The sequence below is a fragment of the Diceros bicornis genome, assembly GCF_020826845.1.
Source record: "Diceros bicornis minor isolate mBicDic1 chromosome 27 unlocalized genomic scaffold, mDicBic1.mat.cur SUPER_27_unloc_1, whole genome shotgun sequence".
NCBI lineage: Eukaryota > Metazoa > Chordata > Mammalia > Perissodactyla > Rhinocerotidae > Diceros > Diceros bicornis.
Window position 1 is genome coordinate 1,593,610 of NW_026690889.1, and position 11,141 is coordinate 1,604,750.

The window sequence follows — 11,141 nt, forward strand, 5'->3', positions numbered from 1 at the left end:
GGATAATTTATAATTTATAAATAAATATAAATGAATTTTATTTTGTGAAGTAATTCTAGAAATCTCTCATGGAGTTTAAAATATATGTAGTATAAAATGCATAAAAACAGTAATACAAATGTCAGGAAGCTTAAAAATAGAATTGAAACTGTTGAAGGTATTAGCATTTGGGGGAGGTGGTAAAAGTAATTATTTGTATTAGACTGTATTAAGGATTCAGGATTTAACCATTAGTGCAATTAAACAAAGACTTCTATATGATTTCAAGTAATAAGTTTATAGAGGAAATAATAGAATAATAAAAGAGTTAAATCAACATCAGTGAAGTAAAGAGAGTAAAGGAACATTAATTATTTAGGTTAAAGGGAAGGGAAAGAGTAATTACATGAGACGTGTGATATATTCTAGAGACGTGTTAATAAATATTTTGGACATTCTTTTATTGTTAAACGTTTACACAGTCTCTATTTTTCCTATTAAAACATATGTTGTATGGACATTTTTGTACATATAAACTTCCATTCCTATTTTTACAGAAGGTATCCATAGTGGAAGAAAAAGGAAATAGAAACTGCAAATACCACTTCCCCACACAATTGTAGTAAATTTTTTCATCTATCAACAGTATCTAACAGTGTCAATTACCCGACATTTTTGTGTTTAGGTATAAAGCTTTAGGAATCTCTCAAATCCCATTGATAAGAGACAGGATGTCTCCTCTGGATTATCCACTGATTGATTTATCCACTTCCTTCCTCCATAAAAGGGGAATCAGAGGCAGAAGTCACTGCATTTTCTAGCAATCCACGGGCTGTCTGCACATCAGGAGTTGGGTCAGCAGGACAACTCTGCAGCCATGGAGGAACCTGCATCGGCCTGTTTTCCAAGCCAGCCTATTCTGGTGAGTGTGGAATCCATACAGACAGCAAGAGTGTCCATTTGTACACTTTGTCCTTCTGTGAAACCTCTTTAAGTGAGAAGACAGTAGCTCTTAAAACAAGAAGATACCTTATTGAAAGTTGTAACAAATACTAACACCTAGGAAACAAGCCCCAGTGTCTGGGCCTGCCACCATCCCACAGGGCCAGTTGTTCTGTGGCTTGCTGTGGAACACGAATCCCCAATCATCTTGTACCCTCCACCACGCACCCCCAGCAGGCACACATGTGCCCTCTCACTATGTAAGATCAGAACGCGAGGGAAACAGAAGCCTGCCATATTAAGAGGTAATTAGCAAGGGGTGCATCTAACCATCTGTTTATTTTAGTGTTTTGATCTACATCCTTTATGGGAATAGAATTAAATGAATAGCATTAAATGACTTAGCTTTGGCTAGGTTATCATTTAAATCTATGAGGATTCATATGCACTTTTAAACAGTTTTATTGAGATATAACTCATACAATTCACCCATTTAAAGTGTGTGACTCAATTGTTTTTAGTACACTCAAAGAATTGTGTGACCATCACCACAGTCAATTTTAGAACATTTTCCTCACTACAAAAAGAAACCCCATACTCTTTAGCTATCATCTCCCTTCCCCACCCCCTGCCATCTCTGCAGGCCTAGGAAACCACTAAAAGTGTTGTTTGATCACCCTGGCTGTAATCTCTAGTACAAAAATGGGAGTGATGTAGCAGACGCCCATGTCTTGCTCCTGGTCCTAGAGGGTAAACATCCACTTTCACCATCAAGGAAGCTGTCAGCTCTGGGGTTTTCCTGGATGCCTTTTATGACGCTGAGGTCATTTCTTTCTATTCCCAGTTTTCTGAGTTTTTTTTTTTTTTAATCATGAAAGAATGTTGGATTTTGTCCAATGCTTTTTCTGCATCTATTGCTATGATAACGTGGTTTTTATTTTTTATTCTATTTTATTGGTATGATGTATGACATTAATTAATTTTCAGATGTTGAACTAATCTTGCATTCCTAGAATTGATCCCACTTGGTTGTGGCATATAATTTTTCTTATAAGTTGCCTGATTCAGTTTTCTAGTACTTTTTTCTGTGAAATTTTGCATCTATATTCATAAGAAATATTGATCTGTGGTTTTCTTTTTTGTGATGTCTTTGCCTGGTTTTGATGTTAGGATAATACTGGTCTTAGGAAGAAGTTGAGTAGTAGTCCTCTCTCTTTTATTTTTTGGAAGAGTTTGTGAAGAATTGGTATTAATTCTTCTTTAAATGTTTGGTAGATGTCATCTAGGCCTGAGTTTTTCTTTGTAGGTAGTTTTTTTTATTACTAATTTAATCTTTTTGCTTGTTATAGGATTATTCAAATTTTCTATTTCTTCTTGAATAAGTTTTTGTAGTTTGTGTCTTTATAGGTATTTGGTCATTTCATCTGAGTGGTCTAATTAGCTTATATCACATGTACATAGTATCCTCTTGTTATCGTTTTTATTCTTGTAAGTTTTCTAGATCCGTTTCCATTTTCATTCATGATTTTAGCAATTTAAGGCTTTTCTTTTCTTGGTCAGTCTAGCTACAGGTTTCTTGATTTTCCTGATATTTTCGAAGAACAAACCTTTGGATTCACTGATTTTTCTCTATTGTTTTTCTATTCTCTATTTCATTTATTTCCATCCTAATACTTGTTACTTCCTCCCTCTGCATGTTTTAGGTTTAGTTTGGTCTACTTTGTCCAGTTGGAAGGTTAGGTTACTGATTTGAGATCTTTTTTCTTTTTTTTCTGTAAGGAAGATTAGCCCTGAGCTAAACATCCATGCCAATCCTCCTCTTTTTGCTGAGGAAGACTGGCACTGGGCTAACATCTGTGCCTATCTTCCCCCACTTTACATGGGATGCCGCCACAGCACGGCCTGACAAGCGGTGCATCAGTGCACGCCCAGTATCCGAACCCAGGCCGCCAGCAGTAGAGCACACACACTTAACCACTATGCCACGGGGCCAGCCCCTCCTTTTTCTTTTTTAAGAATAGCTATGAATTTCCCTATGTGCACTGCTTTTGCTGAGTCTCATAAGTTGTTTTAGGTTGTGTCTTCATTTTTACTTATTTCAAAATATTTTAAATTTCCCCTGTGATTTTTTTCTTTGATCCATTGCTCAGTTAGGAGTAGGTTGTTTAATTTTCACATATTTGTGAATTTCCAAATTTTCTTTTGTGATTGATTTCTAGTATAATTCCATTTTTGTTGGAGATGACACTTTCTATAATTTCAATCCTTTTAAGCTTATTGAGGCTTGTTAAAAGGAAAACTTCTTGGGTCCAGCTCGGTGGCCTAATTTGCGTGCTCTGCTTTGGCCACCTGGGGTTTGCATCCTGGGCGCAGACCTACACACTGCTCATTAAGCCATACTGTGGCGGTGTCCCATATACAAAATAGAGGAAGATTAGCACAGATGTTAGTCAGCAATAATCTTCCTCAAGCAAAAAGAGGAAGATTGGCAACAAATGTTAGGTCAGGGCCAATCATCCACACCAAAAACAAAAAAGGAAAATTTCCTGTTTCTCTCTACTCACAACAACACTTCTGAAGCCAAAGGTGTGTGGGGTTTTACACCAAGCAATTCTCCAATTCTTGGAGGACACTAACTGGTTGTACTACAAGTTAACTCAATTTTGACAGTAACTGCATGGAGTTGATACAGACTCCATAGGTTAAGGGCTCAGTTGCCTTGACTTCAGATGCCAATCACAAGTTCCAGGTTGTCACCTGTACTTCTGACTGACTGGCTATAAATTGGGGATTCCACAACTCCCTTCTTGGGGTCAATAATTTGCTGAAACAGCTCACAGAACTCAGGGAAATACTTACTTATATTTACCAGTTTATGATACAGGATTTTTACTGAGAATGTAACCAGATCAAGAGTTGCATAGGGAAAAGGAGGGAAGGGGCATGGAGCTTCCATGGCAGGCAAATCACCCTCTCAGAACTTCTATGTGTTAGCAATCCAGGAGCTCTCTGAATGTCTTCATTTAGGGTTTTTGTTGAGGCTCCATTATATACCCATAATTCATTACATCATTGGACATTGGTGATTCACTCAATCTCCAGCTCCTCTCCCCTCCCCAGAGGTTGAGGGTGGACCTGAAAGTCCCAACTCTTTAATCACATAATTAGTTTCCCTGGCAACCAGGCCCCCATCCTTAGGGCTTTCCAGAAGTCACCTCATTAACAGAAACTCAGAGGTGCTGGAAAGGGGCTTTGTATGAATAACAAAAGGTGCTGCTTTCACTTTTATCAGTCTGGAGCTAACCAGGAGCTGGGGATAAAAACGGAATATTATAACAAAATATGCTCCTGTTACTGTTACCAGTTTGGAAATTACAAAGATTTTAGAAGCTCTGTGCCAGGAACCAAGGACAAAGACCAAATATACATTTCTTATTATATCACAACATCACACTTGTTGTATGGCCTAGCATATGGTCTCTTCTAGAGTATGTTCCATGTGCACTTGAGAAGAATGTCTACTCTGCTGTTGCTGGGTCAAGTGTTTTTTAGATGTCTGTTAGATCTTGTTGGTTTATAGTGTGGTTCAAAATTTCTACTGCCTTACTAATCTTCTGTCTTGTAGTTCTGTTCATATTTAAAGTGAAGTATTGAAGTTTCCAATTATTACTGTTGAATTGTCTAGTTCTACCTTCAGTTTTGTCAATTTTTGCTTTGTGTGTTTTGGAGCAACATTGTAGACGCTGTATTAGCTTCCTATATTGCTGCTACAAATTACCAAACACTTAATGCCTTAAAACAGTGTTAATTTACTATCTTACAGTTTTGCAAATCAAAAGTCATAAAATTAAAGTGTCAGCAGGGCTGCGTTTCCTCTGGAGGTCCTGAAGCAAAATTTATTTTGTTGCCTTTTCTAGTTCCTAAAGGCTGCCTTCATGTGTTTCAGCTGAGTAGTTTTATCAGCCTCTTTTCTGATTGTGGATGTTGGAAGTCTGAGAGCCTTCTTTTATTCATCTTCTCTCTGTTCTTTTTAGTCCAAGCCCTCAGTTTTTCACAGGTGTAACATCTTTGAGGACCTTGTGTGTCTCCTGTGAATGTTACATAAATGCACTTTTTTATACAGACCTTCCTGTACAGAACTTTCCTGATAACCCCATCTCTATCTTCAGTTTCTGCTGAGATGGATGACGAGATCCATGAGTCACACACTTCATCGCTTCAAAGACCTGTCTGTGAAATTGAATACTCTGACATTTTCATCCTTTTGAGGCACTAGCAGAAGTGTAACCAAGCAAGGGGTCATTCTGCTCACCACAAAACTAACGTCAATCAATTGCAAGATAAGTCGGTGGTCGAGAAAGGGATTTATTAGATTAGCCAGCAAAATTGGAAGATGGTGGACTCATGTCCCAAAGACCATCTTAAACAAGCACCCAGTTCAAGCCATTATATAGGGCTAGTGGGCTATGAAGGAGGGGCTCAGGTATGTTGACCGTCTGGCATCAGCGACCAGAGGCGCCACACCAGGTTTTTCAGTTGTCATCATGGTGGATGGCAGCATAGATGTTCTTCTCTGAGGAGGTCACCATATTCCTAAGAAGCTCAACAGAACAAAGTTGTCATGTATCACAATGCATCAGCCAGGATTATAATCTGCAGAGTGTGTATATTTCCTGGAGAGTAGCTATTTATCACCTAGGCTATGTGTATGTTAAACCATATACAGCTGGGAGGGTTGGTTAGAGGTTATTCTAAGTTACAATATGGCTTCCTTCGTGTTAACCTTGCTTTAGGCCTATATTGGAGGGTTGTTCAGCCACACCCTTGACATTCTCTCCATAGCACACTTTCCTAATTGTGAATCTGCAAATTTTAGAGTCTTTTGCAATCTGAATGGGTTGAAAATTTCCCAAATCATTAAATCCTGGTTCCTTTTTGCCAAATAGTGATCTATCTTTTTTGTTTGTTTGTTTGTTTTTGCACATTTTACTCTAAGTAGCAAGAGAAAACCAGCTGCATCTTCCATGCTTTTTTTGGAAATCTCCTAAGGCGAATACTCAAGTTCATCACCTACAAGTCTGCTTCCCATGTAACTGTAGGACACAATTCAGCTCAGCTCTCTGCCACTGTATTACAAGGTTTTCCTTTCTTCCAGTTTCCAATAACGTGTTCCCCATTTCCCCCTGAGCCCTCACCAGCTATGCTTTGAATGTCCACATTTCTTCTACAGTCTGTTTATGAAGATTTAGTTATTCTCTAGTGCTGTACAGTTTTCTGCTACCATTCTCCTCACTTCCTTCTGAGCCCTCGTCAGGATCATTTCTAATGTGCATATTTCCACCTACAATCAGTTTATGGTGATTTAGTTATTCTCTAAGGTGATATATGCTTCCTCTCCCATGCTACTCACTGCCTTCTGAGTCCTTACCAGTAGAGTCTTTAACTTCTGTAGTTCTATTAATCGTCTCCTCAAGCAATCTAGCCCTTTTCTATGATGTTCTATAAAATTTTTCCTTCCTCTGCCCGCTTCCCAATTTCAAAGCCAGTATTTCTTACAGTAGTTCTCCACTTCTGGTATCAAAATCTATATTAGTTTCCTATTGCTGCTGTAACACATTACCAGAAACTCAGAGTTTTAAAACAATGCAAATATATTATCTTAGTTATTGAGACCAAAAGTCCTAACATCCAGTTGCTGGCAGGGTTGTGTTTTTTCTGCAGACTCTAGGGGAGAATCAGTTTCATTACATTTTCTAGTTTATAGACGCTTCCTGCATTCCTTCTCTCATGGCATCAACCTCCATCTTCAAAGCCAGTGGCATGACATCTTCCAGTCTCTCACTGTCTGACTCCAAATCTCCTGCTTCTCACTCACAAAGACCCTTGTGATTGCATTGGGTAATCCAAGATATTCTCTATCTCAAGATCCCTAACTAAATCACACCTGCAAAATCTCCTTGGCTGTGTAATGTAAAACATTTCCAAGTTGTGGAAATTATGGTATGGTTATTTTTAGCAGGTCAGTAATTTATCTACTGTAGGTACATATGTTTATTATTGTTATTGTTTAGTGATAGATTAACTTTTTTTTTTTTTTTTTGTGAGGAGATCAGCCCTGTGCTAACATCCGCCAATCCTCCTCTTTTTTTGCTGAAGAAGACGGCCCTGGGCTAACATCTGTGCCCATCTTTCTCCACTTTATATGGGACGCCGCCACAGCATGGCTTGCCAAGCAGTGCGTCGGTGCGCGCCCGGGATCCGAACCAGTGAACCCTGGGCCGCCGCAGCGGAGCGCGTGCACTTAACCGCTTGCGCCACCGGGCCGGCCCCTAGATTAACTCTTTGATCATTACAAAATGTCCCTTTTATCCCTAGTAACTTTTTTTTGTTTTGAAGTCTAGTTTGTCTAGTATACCATTGTTAGTATACCATTCCAGCTTTCTTAAGGTTGTTTTTGAATGATTTATCTTTTTTCCATTCTTTTAATTCAACCTATTTCTATCTGTGAAATCAAAGTATGTCTCCTGTAGACAGCATAGAGTGGGTCTTGTTTTCTTTATCTAGTCTGACAATCTTTGCTTTTTGATTGGATTATTTAATTCACTCACATTTAATGTTATTATTGATAGAGTTGGGTTTATGTCTGATACTTTACTTTTGTTTTATATATGTCTATAGTATTTTTGTTCCTCCATTACTACTTTCATTTGCATCAAGTTAAACTGTTCTCTTGTAACATTTTAATTTCTTTAATGATTTTTCACTATATTTGTTGACTAATTTTCATAGTGGTGGCTCTGGAGCTCACCACATATGTCTTAACTTATCAGAATCTACTTGAGATCTATACTAATTTAATACCAGTGAGATATAAAAATGTTATTCCTTTGTAGCTCTAGCTCCTTTTTCCCTCTCAAGCTATCATTGTTATACGTATGACATTTATGTATATTACAAACCCAACAATATATTGTTATAATTATTACTTTATGCAATTTTATATCATTTATAGAAGCTGGGAGAAGAGAGGAGAGCAAATGTATATTTGCAGGGTTTGTTACATTAACCTTGTAATTTAACAGTTCTGGTTCTCTTCATTTATTCCCTTGGATACAAGTTAGCATCTGGTGTCATTTCCTTCCTCCTTATTTACAACTTTGATCCCACTCACCTCCTTGGTGCTATTATTGTCAAATATATTACATTTCTATATGCTATAGGACCAACAATAAAATCATTTACATGCTGTTTCATGCAATTGAAATTTAAATCAGATAAGAGAATAAAGAAGAAATATGCATTTATATTATCTTTTATATTTACAAAAGTCCCTTTACTGGTTCTTGTTTCTTTGTGTTTATTGAGTTACTACCAGGCATTACTTGCATTCAGATTAAACAACATTTCTTATCAAGTGGGTCTGCCAGCAACAATTCTCTTGGTTTTTGTTTATCTGTGAATGAATATTTTAATTTTACTTTCCATTTTGAAAGACGATTTTGCTGGATATAAGATTCTTGGTTGACAATTTTTTTTTCTTTCTTTCAGCTCTTTGAATATATCATCTGACTGGCTTTTGAACTCCACAGTTTCTCATGAGAAGTCAGCTGTTAATCTTATCTGGGGTCCCTTGTACAGACTGAGTCATTTTTCTCTTTCTACTTTCAACATTTCATCTTGACCTTCATCTTTTTATTATGATGTGTCTCAGTGTGGGTCTCTTTGCATTGCATTTATTCTGTTTGGAGTTTGTTGAGCTACTTGGATATTTAGATTAATATTTTTTATCAAATATGGGAAGTTTTCAAACATTATTTCTTCATGTATTTCCTTCCTTTTCTCTCCTTCTGTATGTTGGTGTATGTGGCCTCCTCCCCCCAGGAGATCTGTAGCCCTTGACTGGGAGCCCTGTCTTTCTGGCCACATACATGCAGAGTGGAGTTTCTGTCATGCTGAGATGGGATGGTGAGCTGTGGCTCGTGTATCAAGCACTCTCACTGTTCCTACTGAGATCTAGCAGGTTTCCTTAAGCAAATGTTCTTGCATTTGCTGTGTATCTTTGGGGACATTTCCAAAGACTTTAAATTGTAGTTTTTAAAATAATTTCACCAGTTATGATTGTTTTGCTCAGGAATGTGTTCATGGAGCTCCTGGTGCTGCCATCCTGGAGGTAGAATCCTCGCCTTCGTTCACTCGTGCACTTGTTCAACAAGTATTTGCTATGTTTCTCATATATGTCTCCAAGTGTGCTTCCATATCTTCCTCTTGGATGCCCCACTGCAGCTCAGACACCGATTCCTTCTCTCTTGAGTCCTTTCAACAACCTCCTGAGTGATCTCTGTCTGTAGTCTTGTCCTACTGAAATCCATCCTCCCCATGGCTACAAAAAATATTTAACCCACTTAAAACTCTACAAAGTTCCCAAGGTTTTTCAGAATAAAACTTAAGTCCTTTCCAACCTAGTTTACATCTGTCACTCATGCAGCATTTGTATCTCTTGTACTTTAATCATCTCGTCTAGCCTCAGCATGTACACTTTTGCTTTAATGTAGTTACACAAGTTTTCTTCACCTGCAACAACCTTCTGGCATATCTCAGCTTGAAAAATTCCTCTTTGATATTTAAGAAGGGTTCACTTTGATATTAGCTCAGGGTTCACTTCCTTAGGAAAATGGAGGCTGATTATTTTTTATGCCTCATATGCATAATGTTATCACAGATTTATAGTATTTGTTTTCCTATCTATCTTATATTTATTAAAATGTGGGCTTCCTGAAACCAGAGACCCTGCCCTTTACTGTTGTACATTTAGTACCATCCACAGTGCCTGACACACAAGGAGGAGGTTCATGAATAGGCTTAGTCAATTTAAAAAGAATTGGCTGTGATGTGACACCTATTTTCATGAAGCTTACGGTTCACCAGGAGTTTCAGTATGCAAGCCAGTTTAAGTTAGTGTGATGAACATCATGATAATTGCATAAGCAGAGTCATATGGAAACATAGGTAGAGAATGGGGCCAGAGGACAATGATTAGGGTTTATTTGAAATGGGTGGGATTTCAGTGATGGACTGTGGTAGGTGGCAGAACCTATCTCAGCATAGATGGAGGCAAAGATGCTGCTTATGGCCTGTGTGGAAACGGTGAATATTCTGATAAGACTCAAGGGAGGGGTTAGAGACACTGTCATGAAAGTAAATTCAGGTCAGATTCTGAAGACCCTTTAATGTCATTTTAAAGAACTTAGTTCTTTATTTTCTAAGCATTAATATTTGTATGATGTTTCCATTTGCAGACTAGACACAAGAACGTTGACTTACCAACCTGTCACAACTGTGAAGTCGTCAACGTGTGATTCATGATTTACTTAAGATTGGGAAGAAAACCGCTGCTGAAAGACTTAGAGAGCACCCACAGCACTTGATTTCTTCTTATGGTGAGGGACACAGTTTTTCACATTTAGGATTACGTGATGGAAGTGTTACAGCTGGCTCATTTTTGTCCATGAGCCAGCAGCCAGTTTGCAAACAAACTTGACCCATCTTCAGTGTTCATGGGAAATGACAGGGCATTTTGTGCAGACTAAAACATCTGCAACATAATGGTATCAAGATTAAAATCTACATCAGCAAAAATATTGTAGTTTAAATTACTGTTTCTTTATCTTAAAGAATATAAAAATGCTCTGTAGACTCAACATGAGCTGAAATGACGTTTTTGAACTCTGTGTTTGGTTTCTGGGAGTCTTTTTATGGGTAGGTAATGATGACAACAGGATCTAACCGAGCCCTTGAGTAATTTCTGTGGTTGCTTACGTGATAGTTAACACAGGATCTCACTGTAACAGGCACGTCTGCCTTCTCTGCAGGCAAATGGATCCTATGTGACTATTTGAAAGGCTGTGAGATGCTGGGTGCTCAACGAATATAAGTTCAGCTGAGGTGAATCTAAAATATGATTTTCCCACACGAAATGCTTCTGTCAAAATAAAAATAAAGAGTAATGAGGCTCTCCCGGAATCAAGCTTAGATGAGATACAGACCTGGCTTGGGGGTATCAAGGATGATGCATCTTCTTTTACATTTTCTTCCTTTCACTCTCTTTACATCCTGCTTCTGAGGAATGGTGCCAACCTGCCGTAAGCAGCGGTTGTTCAGGGATACGCTTCAGCGACCTGTCTGGGCCTGTGGGCCTGGGACAACATCCTCTCACCTGGTCC